At 36.1% G+C, this 21,878-nt stretch overlaps 1 long non-coding RNA gene across 5 annotated transcripts in view; it reads left to right on the top strand.

The window, feature by feature from the left end:
* The window catches only part of LOC120775657, a 37,964-nt gene extending 16,486 nt beyond the window's left edge, over positions 1-21,478 (top strand). For 4 of the 5 annotated variants that reach the window (XR_005705348.1, XR_005705350.1, XR_005705349.1 and 1 more), the window contains 6 exons: positions 45-461; positions 545-665; positions 11,450-11,550; positions 16,802-16,882; positions 20,963-21,240; positions 21,306-21,478. This is a non-coding gene — a long non-coding RNA (uncharacterized LOC120775657). The remainder of the gene's footprint in view (positions 1-44; positions 462-544; positions 666-11,449; positions 11,551-16,801; positions 16,883-20,962; positions 21,241-21,305) is intronic. The other variant, XR_005705347.1, reaches the window with a different exon arrangement.
* Positions 21,479-21,878: the final 400 nt, after the last annotated feature.

Here is a 21,878-nt window from a genome sequence, read left to right as displayed (position 1 = left end):
CATAAAAATTATCAATGAGGGCAAAATGTACCGTTATATTACAGAAATACCAATAGCAACGCAAGCCTGCAATTTTAGCGAGTGTTCGCCCATCGCAACGCAAACTTCTCATCACATTTTGGTGATTGCACCTTTCATGTTGCTATCATCGCTATCTTCCTCCCACAGTCTTTTTTTCGACTCAACCATTTTTATTGAAGGTTTCCGGTTTTAAATTGCCTGAATCACGTATACGCCATGGTGACGACTGAGAGGTTTCACAATACATGTGCAGTGCTGTTGTAGATATAAGCAGCTCGTGCTTAACTTCTCCCCCTGGTATGACATACCACAAATGATAAATGCGGGCGGAACTCAAATGAAACACTTAACGCAACCGAAAAGAATCTGGGCGGAGAACAACTTAGAAGACATTTTATTTTTTTCTGGTTTCACCATTCCACCATAGCAAATACAAAGAGGTGATTTTATTTGAACTTTTTTTTGTATAATTATCCTAAATTAAATTTTGCTATTCACTCTTTATTTCTTTCTTTATTTGCAGTTTTCACAGCTGGTCCGCATGAGAAACGCCTTCTTGAGTCCTGTTCGTCAACTACAAGGGCTTGGAATCCTATCCACTGCAGCTGAGCTTCGGGCAGATCCTAATGCATATCATCGGTGTGGTGAGTTTTGTTTGTCTTTCACTCTTCTTTTTTGTAATTATGTAGGTGTTACCCGTATCACACGCTCTCACCCATTAATGAAAGTCTAATGAGCAATTTGCATTTTAATACGCCCTGGGGCATGCTACACTAAAATCATTACAAGAGTAAACAAAGCCAATCACGCGGGCTCACAATTAACAAAAGGAACTATTTAGCCTTAAATTAGCCTAAAAATATAAACAAATATTTCCCTTGAATTCAGGTCCTATAAGGTTCACTCTTACCAACAAACAGTAGAAAGAGGTAATCGGCCCTGATACTTGAACTTTGTTCTTTTCAGTTTCGTAGTTAGAACACTACTAGGCGTTGCATAAAAAAGATGATACAAGCACGCATCGGCAAATTGATGCTGCTAGAGCCAAATGCAGGCATACCGCCAGTGAAACGAAGCCACAATGGGGAATGAATGCCACCAATTTCAAACATAATTTTTTTTCTTTCTAACTCAGCAGATTAACTTAATTTTAGTCCCTCAGCGTATTTTCTATCTCCATCATGAGCATCACCATGGCCTTGACTTTCCATGGCCTTCACTGCTTTTTCCACTTATTTACTACACCCACTTCACCCGCAAATACTTTAGTGGTATATAAATGTCTGCTACGCTGCACATTCAGCACACAATTTTTTCATACAACATGGCTATCTCCACTCCCTAATAAAAGTGCTAATTAAAACAACACAATGTTAATTATTTAGTATAAAATGTTGTACAGCCGAATTTAATAACGCAGATAAAGCACGCTCGGCAAAAAATGAGAAAACACAACAAATTCAACTAAAGCCAGGCATTTGTAAAGGAAACAGAAATGAAAATTTGCCCTAAGTAAATTCGCCTAATAACACAAAAACTAAAAAACTGAGCAAAGCAGACAATCATCAAGGTAAGGCATGGTCACAAAGGTGAATGCAAATGCTTTCATTAGCCCAACAATGAAGCGACGCCTATTGTTATGCTACGCTTGCCACGTTTACCTTCTGCGGAGTATTCTCATTTGTAGTCTCACCCTTGCACTCATATGCTATACATACTATACATACTCTTAAGCATTTATTCTGGCGTTAGTCATTTGATTGCCACTTGAGTTGAGTAGATGACGCTATGATGTCACGAGCGTAATTAGCTACCTCGCTGCTTGGTGGCAATTTAATTTTCAAAGCATGTTTCTCAGCCGCTAGCTCATTTGTAAGCATATAGAGAACGCGTCTTTGCTTAAATAAACCCTAAGAAGCACAGAAGTTACACAGTTGTTATTTCAATCTGGAAGTTAACGCACAATCAAATGATTTACTTGTGGTTTTCTTCCACTCTTCCGCATATTCCTTTAATAACTCTCGCTTTCGCCGCAAACGGCATGCCCTTGCTTTGTTATTCACTAATATATACACAAACATATTTGTTCTCATTTGCCCTGCTTCCATCTACAAATGTAACATATGTTTTCCCTGCTAATTTAGTAATTGAAGTAATTTCCTGCAAATTGGCCATCTTGTATTGTAGTTTATCGTCGCCTGTGGAATAATAGGAAATTTATCTGTAACTAAGACTACATTTTTATATTTCTTTACGGCTGTGTTTTCTACATTTTATTTATTTTATGGTATTTCTCACTGTTTGCTTCTTCCATTGTGATTTCAACATTGCATTAAAACTGTTGCTATTTATTATGTTGTGTTATAAAGGGTGTCCAAATGTGCCGCAAATTTAAATCTTGTATTAATTTTGGGACACCCTGTATTTGCTGCACAAAACCTTGGAGCGAATAATTTATTTTTTTATTTTCTGGTGATTTTCATTCTGTACACTTTGGCATTTTGTCGCGCTCTTGTTAACTCGGCTATAATGGCGTAAGCGGTCTCTACGCCAATAAAGAAGAAGAAGAAGTTATCTTTTTTCAGGCAACAAAATATTTGCTTTACATTGTCTTCCGTTTCCTTTGTTTACGTCTCTATCGGTTTATATATCCATTTTTACGGTTGAAAATTTAATGCACCCAGTATCTTAGTTACCTCAGGTAATCTGGAGGTGACTTTATTAAATTTTATTCAAAAGTTGCTTCCATAAATATTCATGAAATCATTAAGGGCTTTATTCTGAACAAATACACAAGCTTTGACTTTTGATGAGCAAATTAAACACAAATAATGGTTGTCAAAAAAGTCTTGCGGTATTTTTATTGATTTTTTTTTTATTGAAATTGAAATGAATTTTTGATGACTCATGCCCAGCTCTTGACCGATGCTACTGCTGCTACTATGCCGGTCTCTTTCGACCAATTCAGCGATTTTATCGCAATTTTCGACGACAGGCCTTCCGGAGCGTGGCGCATCTTCGACGACCTTTACACCAGAACGAAAACGTTGAAACCATCGTTGTGCGGTGGAAATGGAAACTGTATCGGGTCCATAAACTGCACAAACTTTATTGGCGGCTTGAGATGCATTTTTGCTTTTATCGTAGTAGTACTGTAAAATATGCCGTATTTTCTCTTTATTTTGCTCCATGTTTGAGACGCTATAACTCACGAACGACTTAAAAGAAACGACAATCAATCAAAGACGTGTTAGCGCGTGAAATGAGCTTTCCAAAAAGGTATAGCATGACCCAATGCGACGAATAAAACTAGAACTACGCGCCAATTAGCGAAAATACCGCAATACTTTTTTGACAACCAATATTATAAATATTAATCCTGTTAACATTACTATATCTTTAAAAATATAAAAACACAGGTCAGACCTATCAACATTCATAAACAGGATAATGATTTAGTTCCGAATAGGCTAAAAAATATTTGCTATGGCATTGTACATTTTTCAAAAAGTGCTAACAAATAAGTTAACAAACTTCCCTAATTGCCGTCAAATTAATCAATATATTTCTAGCTAATACTCAAAATTAACTTAGAGAAATTAAAAATATTTGAGATTCGCAGTTAAAAACAGAACTTCAAAAGTAAAGACTACAATCTGCATCAGAAAAACAGTAAATGTTTGCCATGCGACCTCGCGTTAAAACTAAACAAAGAAGTAGTTTTATTATTTCTATTGCAAATGAAGGAGTCATCACGTAGTTTTGCTGTAACTTATGGCTTATATAATCAGGAATATTTTTATGTTCCACCGTAACACTGTATCATGTATCAATGGAGCACGTAGCCATATGTGCTCACGAGCGTCCAACGTGAAGTATGAGGTACATTTTGCATCGGCTACCCTAAGCAAGCTTGGCAAATCTATTCAGAACCCATTGATGTCATTAGAAATATAACTGACGTGAATTGCAGATATTGCATAAAGATTGTGCACTTGGCCTTTCTATGTATGTGTGTGAGTGTTACTTCCCTTCCTTTCTCAAAGTTACCTATTTATGAAACTGCTGTTGGTGTGTATGTCCCAAGAAGTATAAAAAGGACTTTTGAATTTGTGACAGTGAACCGGATACATACACTCACTTCAATAAATATTCAGACACAAGGAAAAGCGCATTTATAAAAATAAAAACGTATTAACCAATCAATTAATTTTGATATGTTCAATGACTTTAAACAACGAAAATTACAAATTACCATTGGTTTGGGATACCTTTAAGCAGCACTTATTTCACCCAAACTAAAAATAATTCGTAACATGTAATGAATATAAGCCACGTCAACTTCAATATTTCCATTCAATGACCACTAATGACAAATGATAAATATTTGGATCTGAGATGAAGTCCAAAAAGTGAAAAATAAATGAATAATCATTTGCCTTCATACGCCATCATCGTTAAGCTTTTCTCCGAGCACATCAATGTACTACTTTAAATTAAAAATTTGCTACAAGGGGTGTCGAGTAAAACAGGAGGCAAATAATAGTATATACAAATCTGAGTTATTCAAACAAAGCACCAATTTTACGGTGTTCAATTAATTGAGTAAAAAAATACTTACTATCATGTCACAACTAGGTTTCTGATGTAATTTATTATATCATCTGACGTCGCCAAAACCAAAAGATATAGTGGACATAGTTAAAAAGCTCTCATCAGCTAATTCGATAATCATAAAAGACCATAAACTGGATAATTGAAACTCTAGCTATTCTCGAAATGTATGTATATAACATAATTTACATCACAAAAATTTAATAAAACGCTACGCAACTGATCTTCGAATTAGAAAAAAGATAAAAGTAAACATATTTCTCCAAACTGAAATTCAAATTTTTATTCACATGTCTCCAATTTTCACACATTTCATGCATATATTAAGAACCCGTTTAATAAATAAAAAAAAGACGGTATGAAAATAATCGTAAAAAGATACGCTAATAATTAGATAACGCTAATAAAAATGTGTCACCAGTAGAAGGAAAAGCACAAGTAAATCATAACGAATGGGGTAAGATATAAATAGAGAGGAACAAAAAAATTGGAAACGAAATGAATGAAATTTTACAAAGTCTTGTGGCCTTCGCACTGTATCCTGTTCGGCTGAGGAGTGGCACGCGACGCGCATACAAATGCTGTTATATACATATACATGATGGCGGCATTCAAAGGTTGAAGGTTACGCGAACGAAGGTCACATGAGCAACTTAGTGCTATGGAGTTGTAGAATCAAAGACGTATATGAAGTGTTAGGTTCAGGTTCGCATCGTTGATGATGGGTGACCGATAAGTTCGCTGTTATTTTGGTACATAAATCATACAAATAAGAAACAAATTACCCCAACAGACGGTCAAATAAGAAATTTGGCTGTATTTGCTTCAACTGCGGTGTCTGAATAAATTAGTACACAATTTATACATGTAGAGCACCGGCCTTAATTAAAATAAAAATCAATTTTGATTTTTTTTTCACAATTTCATTTAATCAACGAAATGATAAATGTTAAAGTAATTAAAAATAAATGTCGGCGAGTGGGGGCGGCGATAATCCAATTCCAACTTGCCGGCGCTGGTGTTCGAGTTGACGCAGATCGTGGTCGAATTGTTGCTGCGAAAAACAAATATTTGTGTTCGCTGTGATTTTTGTCCATCCTTTTTGTTGATGGGATTGAGGTATAGGTGTAGTGAGTTGTGTTTGGTGGTGTGATCATGTATGAGTATGGTATCATCGGATGTGGTGTATTGTGCAGTGTTTCCTTAGGGTGCGCCAGTTTTTCCCTAGTAGGGTTCCTACCCTTATTTCATTTAAACAGTGTCAAACCCTTAAATGTAACCCGTCCGAAAGAACTGAATATGTCCTCAAGAGTATTTATTCCTACTTTGCGAAAAGCAAAAGCATTTTTTATGAAGTGTCATCACATAGAGTTGAGGAAAAAAGCTTTATACGGGTATATTTATGTGCTATTAACCATCCATAAAAGGTTTAATTTAGATTAAAACCTTTATTTTCTAATGTGTTTCGAAAACTGTATTCAAGTTTATGTCAATAACTTTTACCCAAATGGGATTAAAATGCTATGTTTTGAATTAGTTATTTGACTACTTTCAGCAATTTTTATATAAAAACGTTTGTGAAAACTGAATACCCACACAGTTTCCGTTTCAAATATTAATTGTTATCACTGAAGCTATATGCAACTACCTTTGTATATGCAAATGCAATTGCTGAATAAACGTAGAGGCTCCACTTTGTACAAACTGGCTACACTAGTAAAATCAAGTGAATGCCTCCAAACCATCGCTTTGCTATCGTTTTATCAGCCTTTGTTTTTTTGTACTGGTCCAGCTCTGCAGTGTTAACGATAACAAGTTCCTCAGTTCCGATAACGCCAAAAGCAATGGCAATAGTTATGTCTGCCGCAAAATCAAAACAAACCAACAGCAAAGTAAAGCCACAACCAAGTGGCACGCGGCTCTGCATCGCCGGTGGTGTTCCATCTACTCGCACTTCCGCTACCACAACGGTCAGTGTAACGGAAGGGATTCCACACTCGTAGTAGCAAAGTGAAATTATTATATATGGGAATATGGATGTGAATTTCAGTGTGTGTGTTAACCTATATGAAAAACTATGCATAATGTTCATCGTTTGCACCTTTTCATCGCCATTGATGCGAGTTGCTATGTTTTCAACTTCACGCGCTGCTTTCAAAAGCAGGAATAAACCATTAAACAAACATACGCCGGGCGTACATACAGGCGATTAAATTGCTGTGGGAAATATGAAATAGTTTTCAGTTCACTGGTAAAACAAAATTCATTCGGAGGTTACACATACGCCTCGCTGCACCGGCTAACACTGCTATCTAACCGCTCACATCAGTTGTTGTTGTTGTTGTTGATGACGTTGCGGTTTTTCTCCATGTGTTGAATGTGGCGCCATAAAGTAAGACATTTTAATTTCTCAAGTGGCAAAATGGCCCCAACAAAGGAGTGTAAACGCAAGAAGGTGAGTCGCGTGAACAAAAACAAAGATGAGAAAATGAAGCGGGATATAATATATCGAATTATCATAGATTAGCCATATCTTCTCTTGAGTTTGTGTTTTGTTGCCTTTTCACTTCAGTTTGGCAAATAAATTGCATGAAAGTTGGCGCGAAGATTTTGCACTTTTTCATTCGCAGCTAAGACTTTTGCTAACTAATAATTTATGTGCTAAATAAAAATCTCATTTGTATTGTGGCTCAAAACAGAATTAAAGGATACTTATTGCATTTCATCCGTTTTCCTAGTGTTTACCATTCGCTGCTTTGCTGTCCCTTCGCTTCTTGCTTTATGCAGTGAAGCACCCCTAATGAGTTGAGTTACATTACAAACACACAGAAACAACAATAATAACAAGCAATGAGGAGCTAAGTTCGTCTATAACCGAACATTTTATACTCTTGCAACTTACAAGAATTAAAGCCAGAGAAGTACCTTCAGATACATATGGCCTATTAGATATATGGGGTCTAGGGCCAGCTTTCATCCGATTTTATGTTAGTAATTTTATTAAGATAACTCACATATTTGCCAAAATCACTTGGAAGTTCGATACGATATATTCTCACTCAAACAAAGATATTTATTTTTCCCCCACTAGCGGTAAGAACTTAAAGATTCTTTTTTTAGGTCAACATTTGATGACACAAATTAAACAACCACTAAACTAAAATCCACAGTCAAGCAGAAAGACAAACAAATAAAATTGAAGTATTTCAAAACACACGCAGTGCACAACTCTGAGGAGAGCTCGTCATCCCACAATAGCTCTTTTTCAAACGGATGTTCTTTGGCTAACCATAGGTAACTTTGTCAGAGACCGGAAGTCGTGAGCTGCTTGAGCTATATATACTACAGTAAAAGAATCGACAAATCGAGCCACTCCCAAGTGAATGACAATCAGAGAATTCTCCTCAATTGTGTGAACTTCTACAAATTACTCCATCCTCCAGAAGGAAAAAAAGGTTCTGCGCAAGATTTATTGTTCTTTGCTCGTGAGCCACAATTAATATCGCATTCGTTGGAACGATGAGCCGTACGAGTTCCACAGAAACATTGACATAATTCAGCAAATAAAGAGACAGCGACTACACTGGCTAGGTCACGTTGTCCGAATGGACGAATCACTTCAGAGGAAGAGGAAGACTTCCCCTCCGTTCGAAATACCAGGTGGAGAAGACTCTGGTTTCGAAAAGAAAAAGTGACTGGGGCGCTGCTATAATCACATAAACAGTGTCTACGTCAATAAAAAAGGAGGAGAAGATTTCAAAAAGCATAATATTTTTTTATTCAAAGTTTAAAATCAGGACATACAAAGAATAGGATAGGCTTCATCAGTAAGAAATTGAAGTTACTTTGGCAATCGTACAAGACCCCCAAGGTTGAACACTATATACTTGAGAAACTTATTTCTTAGCTTCGTACACTCTGAAAATCTCCGAAAGCAAAGGAAGTTGTTTGTCAATTTCTGACTCATTCACAGAAGATCTAGCCGATTCTATATGATAAAATTTGGATAAAAGATTTGTGAGGCGCTCTGAAGCCCATTCCTTTTCGCATGAGGATATATCAAATTCCAACCACATACCCATTTGTCGCATAACAGTGATTAATTACGTAAATATGAATTCAAATTAATTTCCAATTGAAATCATATTTATGAATGTGATATGACTAAAGTAATTAAATAACTAAATTTTCATTCTGACACTTGAAGGACCAACAAAAACAATCTCATAAATTTTGACCAAATTTCACCACCAACACCCGAAAGCGAAAGTGACAAACTGAATTAAACAGATGTCAAATTAGTAAAACGAGAAAATTTATAAAAATTTGCGAATCTTATTCCATTAAATGGCTCAAACTACAGCAGAAACTGGGTGAATCCCCAAAGCGGGAGCAGCTTTACTGTTTTGTGAAAGCATTGTCAACACCAAGGCAAACGAGCATGTTGTTGTTATTGGCGTTTATTTATTTACAGCACGCCAACAAGCGGCAATTTGCAAACATTTTGCAGCAACGAATTTTGTTGACGCTAACGATTTTTGAGCCACAAGTATTCGCCGAGCTTATGCAATAACAATAATGGGAGCCAACTCAGTTGAGAGCAAATCAAAAAGCACACAAACAATTTCGAACGAAACTTTCCATTTATTTGCGAAAATCATTGTGGCAACCCTAATTAGCTACAAAGTCCGAGGGTTGCCATATTGTATGTTGTACAGTCCGTATGAACGTGTGAGAATATATGTGTGTGATCTCGTGTCCTTCAGCAGTTTAGTCGTTTTTAATTTAGGGGCTTTATTGAAAATTTAATTTGTTCACGAAAAACCAACACAACGAAAGCCACGTGCACACATATTAACTTTAAAGGAAAAATAATTATTTTGAAATCAAATAAAAAATTGAATATGATAAAAAATCCTTTAGAATATTGTCCTGGTTTTTGATGCAATTTAATTAGGTGCAAATAATTATAAACTCAGTGACTTGTCATTGTTTTTACGAATGACTTAGTAGCAAGTAATTTAATACTTTGAGGATTAATTAAACAGATAATCAGAAAGAATTCTAAAAAGAATATGTGAAACTATTAAATTTATGTCAGTCAATGGGATGTACGAGACGGCATGTAATATACTAATATACTTTCAAACTCAGAAAATGTAGTTGCTAACCTAAAACCCTAATCCTCACCGATCCAAAGAAGGTTATGTTAACCGGATAAAATCCGATTCATGTTCCGGTAACGTTAAAACGGCTGCCTTAAAAATGTAGTTGTTCTAAGTAGTTGTTAAAATATTTTTGTATTAGAGCTATCTGAGCATGTGCGAGCGTCAGATAGTTCGATTAGAGACGCATTAATCTTCAACATTGGCGTCTGTCCAAGGAGTAAAGTCAACATCTATTATTTTCAGAGAAATAAGAACGAATATGTATTTGGAAGAAGCAACATTGAATTCTAAAGTTTTATTTATATTTGTTATTTCATTTCCTGTTCATTGCTATCTTATGACGCCATTTTTTGGGTGCTTTTATTAAATTTTCTCTCCTTTGGGTAGCAAAACTCGTTCTTAAAATTATTCTGAAGTAGTGGGATTGTCAGTGATAAAAGATTGTATAAAGATTGGAATTAGATCACATCTACGAGTATAAGTAATGAGCTAGGGAAATATGGCAGCTTCCCCCAAATACTTATTATTTGAAGGGGAAAGAAATAAAAATGGCAAAAGCGTAGATAACGAACGCAAAGCTGAACACAGAGGATTTGTAAACAAAGGAGTAAAAGAAGGAAAGCGCAGACATTTTATCTCTATTCCCTATCCTCGTGATGTGCCTTGCAAATAGTGGATATAACCAAGAGTGACAACTAAAATCCAAAACAATTGGGGAAAGTGTTAAATAAAAAAGTGGAAAAAAGAATTCGCCGAAGTAAAAGGAGAAAAATCTAAGCAATTCCAGTTACGCGCTAACTGCAAATCTGCAATTCACTTAGACGGCTAAGCGGCTTTTAGCGAAATTTGATGATGAAGTAGGATTTAACACAGCGACAGTCTTAAGCAGGCGCTTAGAGAAATGCTCTTTTAAATTACTGTAGTCCTTTTACATTCAGCCCTTCAGCATCCTTCAACAGCGACTCCTTCTATGTAATCTTCTCATCGAAACGCAATTACTTTGCTTTAATTCAAGAGATCACTTTTTAATATACGGCACTTTAATGTGAGCACTTTTTAGGAAGAAGTAGTGTAACGGAGCGTATGAGTGGCATTATTGGCTTGTAACTTACGTACGTATACACTTAACTGTAACTGCTGAGGAATGACTGATGTAAGTGTGTTTACAAAAAAGTAAAACAGATGCAGTCACTACGATTCTCATATTGTTTTTTTTCTTTTCTCATATTTCCGCAATCGCCGATCACTTATTCAAGAATTATTGCGTGTAAGTTGCACACAAGCTATAGGAAATGTGGCACATGTGCCAATAAGGCATTAACAACACTTCTATATATGTTTATATGTATACGTAAAAGTATATCGAGCGCTCTGAAAGTCTCACCTTTCATTTCTTCGAAAAATATGAAATGGGCTCAAATCCTTTGTGAAATTACTAGCAGGCGCCGCCCTGATGCTTTGTTGAGCCAAAAATTCCATATGCCGCTGTAATGTTTTTTTGTTTCTATTATTGACAATTTTTATCTTGAAATATACCCACAAGTCGTACTTCTAACTTTGAAACAATATCAAAAGTTCTTAGAAAACAATTTGAATTTAAACTTTCGATCATAATTATAACCCATCGCTTCTTTTTTATCGCTTAGGAATGGCATGACATCAACTTGCGCTGGAACTCAACGTATTTACGAGACCTCCGCATTCCTCCACATACACTTTGGAATCCGGATATGCTCATTTCTAACAGGTTAGTAAAGTGGCTTCATTCCAAGTACAATAAACAGGCAATGAAAATTTGCTTTTTACCGATAAGTTATGTAGAATAAATAGTCAAACACAGCCAAAAATTTTTCGAATAAGTATATAACACATAAAAACAATCATATGTATGTATATTAGTATATGGTACATACACAAAAACATTCTAACACACAGCAGCCTCCAGCTCTTCAGTATCTCATTTTCTGGGTGCGACGTTTATTTCTGACAAAAGCCTATTTTATTGAATGCCTGAAGCATTTTTTAAGCCTAGAGCGTTTGAGGAAGGCTCACTTGACACTATTTTCATTATTTATTTTGCCTCTAGCGCACCTATTCTCATATATTAAATGAATTATATGCTGGATTCAAATCAATCTGTCAACTTACCATTTAGCTGCTTATTTAAGTGAATATATATAAAAATGTTCACAAACAAGACCGCACTCTTCTCACATATTTCCGAAAAAACAAGTTTGCTGTCATTTTAATTGCCAATTCCAAGTGAAATATTTACACGAAGCGAACGAGATGGCTCAAAAAGCACATATTATATTACATATGTAAAAAATTAGCACACTATTTCATGTATGGGGTGTGAGTGTGGAATGCAGAACGCATCGAAATTAATATTTCAATGAAAACTGTAAGCCTACATCGGCATTAATTGTGTTCATTGTTACGCTCTTTCACTTCGAAACACCCCACGCCCCTCCTAGAATCTACATACGTGATAATAAATACTTGAGCCTGGTATTTGAGGCAAAACGTCGTTTTCGTGTTAATCCTCTTCTTCAGAGCAAAGCAAAAAATGTAAGAATAAGCGTGCAGAAACAATATTGTTATAATCCGTTACACTTACACCATCACACCCACTAGCCAGAAAAGACTCTCACTTCGGCGTGTCAATTCAAGGGTTCCGCTAGTATTCTTATTTTTTTGTCATTGTAAGTTTCTGGCCATTAACCACACAAATGTATCGATCAGCACAGCGGAAAACACCATACATTCATTATAAATCTCATATAGAGAGTAGAGTATATCTCAAAAAACTCTAAAATAATAAAATGTGAAATAAAATAATGATTTTATATTTCCAACTGGAAACAAGTTTCTGTATTTCTCCGTGCACGTAAAATTATGCGAATATGCCTCCCATTCGATTGCATACAGATTTTATTGCATTTTTCTCTTCTCACCTCCCACGCTTTGCTAAGCATGACTGTCGGGCATTGGCATTCCTGATATAACACATAAATCATCAAAGTTTACATAGTCAAGTCAATATCGGTATTGTAGCGCTTCGAAAAGTAATATGAGCGGCATACATTGCGAGAAGCAAAGTATTGTGAAGTTTTTCAATTTTTCCTTACCAATATATAACATACATACTTGCCATAGCAAAATTGTGATTTTACTTTAATTCGTTTTGTTTTTTATAAAAGTCGAATAAATATTTGTAGACGCCTGCAAAATAGTTGCAGAATATGCTTAATGAAGATTTACTTTCTCATCGCGTCTGAATAAATGATTGCTATCTGTGCCTCTTCAAACAGAGGTAATTTGTACGCAGCACCCTCCCCTCTCTCCCTTTTATGCCAGCAGATTACCGCCATCAACTTTTGGCGCAATTTTCATTTCCCGGTTACTTTTTTTCAGTTTCGTAAGCTTTGACTTTCTTGCACAAATATCCTCTAGTTGCATTGTATTCACCCACACGCATACGTACATACACGCATATTAATTGTTCATATTTTTCACTTACTCACTTTTCCGCATGTCACTCACTTGCTGATTTACGTCGGTCGCACTAAATGAACTTTCCGTTGTTATTACCTTCTTCCGTCTCTTCCACACTTCGTACATACTCACTCTTTGTTTACCTCTACACTTACATACATACGTCCATATGAGCTTTAGAGTATGTATGTATATTGAACATTATTTCACAATTTTAGTTTCAACCAGCTTTCTTCAATTTTTTTTCTTCTTTCGATTATTCTTCATTGCTCGTGTACTCATATGAGTGGCATTATTTTGGTTGTTGTACGTCTCGTTTTTTTTACTTCATTATATTTTGTTTCATTTCAATTTATTTTATCTGTGAAATGAACTTCGCCTCTTGGACAAATGATGACTTCCACGAAAGCTTCACACAACTTAATGGAAATTATACTAAGATTAACTGTCTCATTTAATTAACAGCAAATTAGGTTGCACGCTTGTAAACGTTAAGAGTGCAAACAATAAAATTCAAATGAAAAGATTTCCAATAACAAGCGCGACAAAAGTAAATAAAGCACAAACGATTGCCAATAATGGACCCACAATCGAGTTTTACACGCCGCGAACAATTTCATCGATGTAATTTGGTGGAATTAATTTAATGGCTTTTTAATTTGCTCGCTGCAGTCATCAATTTACTCATTTGCCGAGTGTTTTGCGCCCCTTGCTGTAGTCCAATCTTTGTCATTGTAATTACCGTTATTACTGTGCCATCAGTATGAACAGACGACATTGGATTTGGTATCTTAAAAAAATATTTTCTGGCTTAATGCCAATTCGAAGAGAAAAGTGCAATGTGCACACATGAGATTTTAACCAAACTATTATATTTGTGCAGCAAACTTATATACATATATCTGCACCACATGAATACTATTGAATAATTATTCTAAAATCTACCACCTCATTCGGTACCACAAGGATTCTGTGCGTCACTCTATTCTATCAAACAACGTCGATCGCTCCTCGCTCTTACTGCTCTGATTCTTGCGGACAGGGCTCGTGCGCGTTAGATTCTTTGCTCTATTAGATCACACCTCAAAATAATATTTTATACTATATATATTTTTTATCACGTAATTTACTAGAGAATTTGCTAAAGTAGAATAAGTAAATATAGTAAGAGAGGTTCCGGAGAGACATGGAATGACAATCGCATAAAACTTTGCCTCCGCTTATTTGCCCATATGCCAGTATAAAAGGATGCAAACAAATTGTTTATTATAATAACTTATTCAAAGTTCTTAAGCGCAAAGAGAAGACACCAATGGCTGAACTATTCGATTCATCTTAGCAAAGATAAACAAAAAAAAAAAAAAGAGTTTATGAATATCATCAAATATCTGACCTGATCCAGCAAGTTAAGTTGCAACAGCAAACCGAAGAAATCCATATTAGATTCTAAGGAACACTGCCTTACTAATCCTAGCGAATTCTGCGATACTACCAAGCGCATTGCCTTTCCAAGAGTTGCTGTTGGAGTGGCTCCTTGAAAGCTCTTGGCTGCTCTGCGGTTGCTAAAAGTTGCGATGATCCACACTCACAAATGTACATATTTATAGACTTTGGCTGAAAATTCTGCAGGCATGTTGGATTTGTGGATGCTTCACTTCGCTACCTCGAGACTTACCAAGTCACTTAAAGCGTTCACAGGGTCATGGAAGGGACAGAAGATTAGCAAATATAGGTGTTTGGTGGCAAACCGAAAACGCGAATTATGGTGATTTTATTCGTAAGCCAATGGCATCTAAATGACCTGAAGTGGTGGAGAGAAGCGCTGATATAATTTGTTCGTAGCTGCAAGTATTGGCTGCAAGTTCGTTAATTTTCCAATGCAACTTTGGAAACCTCTCCCTGCGTTGGACTGACGCTTTGGTGGTATGTAGAAGCTGACATACAATGGCATAGGGGTAACCCCCAGTGGAGTACGTAAACTTGGCAGAAATGTTTGAATTCGGCTGGTCCTTGCAACCGCGATACAAATGCCGTTGAAAGCCGAAGTTGCTCAAGTTGAAATTTCGATTTGTTGCGGTCGCCTACCGCACAGCTTCTTGCCATAATTGTTAATTTATATTTTGGAATTAGCATTCTTTCCGGCGCAAATGATTTTAATGTAATATTTCACGTACAAAGTTTTCGTAGGAAAAACGAAAGCAAAACTGTAGGCGACCTGGTCTCACTGAGGCCTTCATGTGCGCAATAAAGCGAAAAGTCTTAATATTTGTGGGGGAACGTTTTTTGTTGTAAAAATTTAATTTATCTAACATGCAAGTGAAATTTTTTATCTCGCCCAAGCAAGCTGGCTTCCTCCTACTGATGAATGTTATTTGAGCTCTAGTGACTAGAAAATACTGCCAATTTCTTAAAAATTTGCTTTTACGTGCAAATTAACTAAATTAGAAGTCTATTTGCGTTTGTCGGTGCCCATCGGTATTAATAAAACCCTTCGGTCCTCGATCAATAAGAGAGACAGCAAATTATCCAAAACTAAATGAACCATGGAAGTCCGTCATATGATAGTTCTCGAGGTTTGTAAAGTAAGAGAAGGCTGCGAAAAGAATTCAGCATTTATTTGAAAAATATTCAAGTGAAACATTTAACACCAAAAAATTGTTCAGCCGTTTTATAGCTTTTTTATTTACAGAGAAATTTCAAAAAAGTTATATTTGGGCCTGAAATTATTGAACGAAAATATGTTACGAGCACATTTTGTAAGCAATTTCGAATTTTTCGGGTTTCGTGTTTTCCATTTTGAACTTTTCCTGGAATACTGTACCTACCTACTTGACAAGAGAGCGACGCCAGGTGGACGAGCTTAAATGTGTGTCACTTAACTCAGATATTAACTAGTTTTACTCTGATATCCCCGTTTTCCAGCTGTGTTTGCGCTTTTCTCTTAATACCTGAAAGCTGAATATTGCTGAATATTTCATTTGCCTTTCACTGACTTTTTAATATGGCTTTTAAATGCCGGAGGTCAAATAACTCCATTGGGCGGATAACCTTGTTACAATACTGAATTAAGAATAACAACAAATATGTGTGCTGCCATGACACCTTTTAGTGAGTATTTCCCACTTGGCTAAATCCATGATTTTGCCGCTTTTTCGTTTCAAATAAATACTCTCGCAGTTTTCTGCGGCACTGTGTGGGGGAAGTAGAGGCACACCTTGTTTGAAATTCAGTAAAAAATTAACACATTTTTACGATTACTTTAATACACACATACACACATGTATGAGCATTTTCAAGTAGTCATGGGGGTAAGTCACTAGAGCCGGATATCCGCCGTAGCAAAATATGCAAGGTTGAGCTGAACGTTATTCAGCGTTATGACCTCATATGGTTAACAACTGCTTGTATCTTAAATTACTTTTTGTTGTGAATGAGCAGTATGGTAATAAAAAAGTGAGTAATCGTATTTAATAATATATAATATTCTTGTATATTTTCAGCGATATATGAGCAGTGGAGACAACGACCGTTCACAGCCACAAAATTACTAGTCAACCGAAGTCTTACTCAAAGATATATAGGTATAAAATATACAATGACAAGTACAAAACTATTGTACATATATAAAATGTATGCGTCTAAAAGATTTTTAAGTGTGTTAAACTAACTTAAAGTTTTTCCGTTCGAAACACTACATTAAATTTGCATTATACTTCGTACGCACTTCCACATTCTGTTCTAATTAAAATTAATCATGTAATATCTTTTTTGAGTTAATACATACGTCCTCTCCTTTCAAAAAATCAAGGCAACGAGCAACAAATAAAACTTAAAGAAAGGCCAAAAACTTTCAGAAGAACTTTTCTTCCCAATGGAAGCACTATTCACTACAAAGTTTAGTATTCGCCTTCACTTTTTGTTCGAACGTCACCAATGCACCTTTTCATGAGGATCAATGGAAAGTTCAAGATGCAATCAGGCGTTATCAGTTCAGCGAGAAGCATTTACTTTCCAAAGCAAATAGGCCTAGAAGCTTATAAGCACACAGCCCACTTACTAACACACCTTTTCACGAAACTGTTCGTTAAATAAATTGTAAAGCTTCAGTGATTGCAATCGAAGCCAATTTTATTTCGTCGACTCAGCCAGCCGCAGGCGAAGAATTACATTGAAATTGAGAAATTCCTCAGCGACCATAAGCGATTCATCCAAAGAAAGAGAAACTTAGAGATGTGAACTCAGCGATTCTGCTTGTGGTTCACGAGCAAATTAGCTACCATGGAGCCTGAGAGCCAACGGCAATAAAACTACTCTTCAGTTCCTTAAATCAGCACGTTGTCCAAAAACAATATTATAATTTTTTAATACTTAAAATAAATTTAGCCGCTAAATTTCTCTATTATGAAATGATATTGGTTCACCACTGACCGTGACTAAATTTCGAATTTATTTGGCCTTCAATAAAAGAAATGCAACGTTGTGCCAATATGGCCACAGCACGATTTGATTGTGGCACAATTCCCAGGTCAGCCACATTATTTTCATGAAATTTCATAATACATCAACAATGCATGCATCAAGGCGATTCGCGTTTTTGCAAATGCAACCAGTTTCAACACAGGTTCTTCCAGGAATGACAGTTGTACAGTGAACGCCATATAATCACAATCATCCGAATAGAGAGCACGTTCTTTGAACAGAGCCAAACTTTAGTTTTCAAAAACTAGAAACTTTTTAATCATATGTACTGCGGACCTAATTTTGATCTTCACTATGAAGAGTAACCAACATTTTTGACATTATTGGATAAAAAGAATGAATTTTCACTAGAGCATCAAACGGGAGTGTAAGTGACGCCAGGAAAACTTAAATGCAGTGGGCTTCACAATACGTTGGGCACACACATATTCAAACACTGATTCCAAGATAGACAAAAATTATCTATAACTTTTAAGTAATGACTGTTAGCAGTGACGTGAGAGCCAAGTCGCGAAAGCGACGACTATTTGTTTGATGGCAGGGAATACTTTGTCTTGCTTTGTTCACTACCAGACTCATTTGCTTCGCTTCCTTATCCATTCTGGCGAAGGCAGAACTAACGGTGCTTTTGTCAAGGCCAATGATATCAATATCATCGGCGTACGCCAGCAGCTGTACACTCTTATAAAAGATTGTACTTGTTCGATTGAGTTCTGCAGCAGAATTATTTTCTCCAGCAGCAGGTTGAAGAAGTCACACGAAAGGGAGTCACATTTTCTGAAACCATGTTTGGTATCGAACGGCACGGAGAGGTCTTTCCCGATCCTGATATAACGGTAATAATGGTAATGGCAGCTACTGCATAAAATAAATTCAAGCAAAATTCTAAAAAAATTCAGACGACCAGGTAGTTGCAGTTGTTGTTGCGAAAACGTGAAACCTTTACTTTTGCACACAAAAACGCAGCAAAATGTCTTCTGTGAGGGGTAACTCTTTCTCAATCTGCTACAAATTTAATTAGTCAGCGGTCAAAAGAGACCTTGCGAGCAAACTAGCTCAGCTACTTAAAAATAGACGCTACGGTGACAGCTAACTGTCAACCGAGAGGCAAGAAACATCTGCCGTCAATGTACCAGAGCAAATGCAAAAAATGACTAAGTGGGGAACTGAACGAGTTTGAAAGTCGCTTTATTAATTTTAAGATGGTAACGCAATCCGTGGTTGATTTCCAAAGACAAATAATTAATCCGTGCTTTCAGAAAACTTTTGTGAATTAAAAACGTTCAAATTTCTGATTCTGATTACCTGGGACTCCTAGCATTTTTAGTTCACACGTTTCTTCTAAGTGAAACCGACACATTTCTATTATACATTTCTCTAAAGACACAGCCGTTGCAGCTGAATTGTAAAAACCATGAAAGTATGTTAACTTCGGTTGCACCAACGCTCTAATACTTTTCATAACAATAAAATATTCCCTTCAATAACTATGATCAGCCAATTTTTATGTTAGCGACATGCTACAGACACTCGATCTGAACAATTTTTTTTTTTTGGAGATTTCACCGTTGCCTTGGCCAATAACCCACACTAAATTTGGAAAAGAAATCTCATCAAGTGAAAAAGTTTTCCATACAAACAATTGGTGGCGATCATCCAGTTGGTATGGCAACTAAATGCTATAAAAGTCCGACATATGACTAGCTTTATGTTGAGAAAGAGACAGTTGCAAAATTTCAGATTGATATTACAAAAATCGAAGGCTAAATCGACTCATCGTTTAGAGTTACAGTGTCTCTGAAGATTCTTTGTGGATGTTACTAGCTTCGTGGCAGAATTAATGTACCCTATTCAGAGTATAAAAATTATTTACCAGAAAGTTATTTGAAGTTCTGGTTTCGCTCTTTGTGTGACTCCCACAATCCCACAAAGTGATAAATGGTGGCTAGAGGCGCGCAGGGGTGAAGAGCGTAGTTGTCACAAAATTATGATAAATGTAACATAGATCCATTTCCATGTATGCTTCTACTACAGGGAGAAGCAAAGAGAAGACACATAGCGGAGAAAGAAACATGAAGGCATAGAAAGGCTATAAAGCCCTGCTGCCAGCTCGCGTCGACATCAGCAAATGAGAACGCCATAAAATGCCATCACTTCTGATCAATGTCAACGGAACAGTGCTTATAACAACAAAATATCTGGAGCATAACAAAGGCTGGTGATACGGCCAACTGGTAAAACGGCAAAATGTTTCGAAATTTAGGTGGCAGTAGACGAGCTTTGAAATAACTCAGCAGCATACATATATGTAAGCCCAGCAACACAAACACATATGTATATCCACACACTTACGCTGCGTGGACGCAGTAACCTTGACCCAAAGAAAAGCAACTGCAACAAGGCAAACAAAAAATTCATTGCAAATATTTAAATGCCCCTCACCCGAGTATGCAGACGGTTCCCTTTGTGCTCTGAATAAAAGCTAGAGCGAAAGAGGAAATGAACGCGCAAAGTTTCGCTGGTGAAGCCTCAAAGGAGTCGATGAATACTGCAACATGACAGAAACTGAAGCGCATATATAACAACTTCAAAACTTAATATTTAATTGACAGTTTCTTCAAATCAGCATTCCATATTTAGTTATCCTACAAAATCGATTTTTATTTTCTAAATTTCTAGCAAAATTGTTTTTCTAATAAATTTCGCATTTGTGTAGTAGATAAAAATAGCATCAAATATTAAAGATGAACCATTGCGAAAACTGTGCCATGCACTCATAATTTTTGAATTAGTTAAAAAAAATAACGATATAAGTTTTCTACTTTCCTCATCAAATACTAATTGCAACTGGGGCTAAGAAACCAAAAAATTTATATATATTTACTCAAACACATCCACATGTCTGCCCCTCCAACGTCTACCCCAAGCCAAGGAAAAAATATAGTTGCTCGCAAATGTTGCTTTTACGCCATAACCCACCGCCAATACAACAAATAAACGTACAATTTTTAAGTGACAACTTAAATATGTTACTGATTAGAATAAAACATATAAACTCAGTTGGCCTGTTGTGGTCAGAATAATACATATTAGTACATTTTTTCATAACTAATAAGATGGCCCCTTGTTATCCCGTTCGCTTTATTTAATTAATTGCCTTTTCTCATTTTGAAACTACGCAGACAGACGAAAAAGCAGATCGAGTGTAGACCAAGGTAACTCTTTAACTTAACTATGTGGCTCTACCGAATACCTGATGACAACCTCAAAGCCTCAAACGCTCAGATGTTTTGGATGCTTATGTGGCCGATATAAAGGAGAGGTAGCAAATATATCACAATGGCAGCAACCTGATTGACATCTTTCAGCAGAATAGTAAAAAACGCCATTTGGGCTTCGACATCTGGCCACTGTTGAGGATGGACAAGCGAATATATGATGCCTGCTTCTGTTAAGAAAAGTAAGTTCATTCTGGCATCTTTAGTGAAGAATTTAAACTAAAATTTAGATCAATTAATCTTCCAGGAACTGTAATTTCGGAGTCCACATCACTGAAAACCTGCGGCAGAATTTGAAATAATAATGTGAAACATTCCACCTTAGATCGCTGAATTGCACGGAAATGAAATTAATTTGATTAATTATACTCTAAACAAATAACTTAAGTTTTAATAATAATAAAAGCGCAACAAGTAAAAGTGTATTTCAATTTAAAAACAAAAAACCTAAGTCCAGGTAAGATTTCATTTCATTTACAACTATGAGAAAAAAATCGATTTAATTTGCAGCTGGAAGAAAAAGATATTAGTTAAATATCTAAAGTGAAATTAACTGATGGGATTAAAGAATTTTATCCGGTTGATGTGGGTGCTATTCGTGTCATGGACTTCATATAGACCTATTGCATCCATAAAAATAATATACTGCACTTCTTTTCACATTTATATTCAAATGTGTGGTTGGAGGTAGACGAAGTCGTTACACGACTCATAAATTATCAAAATTTGAGCAAAAGTTTTGTAGTTTTTAACCAACCTCCAACAAAGATCCACATTTCTCTACATAGTGACCCAATCGCATACCTACATAAGCACATAC

The sequence above is a fragment of the Bactrocera tryoni genome, chromosome 4 (assembly GCF_016617805.1).
Source record: "Bactrocera tryoni isolate S06 chromosome 4, CSIRO_BtryS06_freeze2, whole genome shotgun sequence".
NCBI classification, from domain to species: domain Eukaryota; kingdom Metazoa; phylum Arthropoda; class Insecta; order Diptera; family Tephritidae; genus Bactrocera; species Bactrocera tryoni.
The sequence above is the reverse complement of the archived record's forward strand: the minus strand, read 5'-3'. Positions and strand labels throughout refer to the sequence as shown.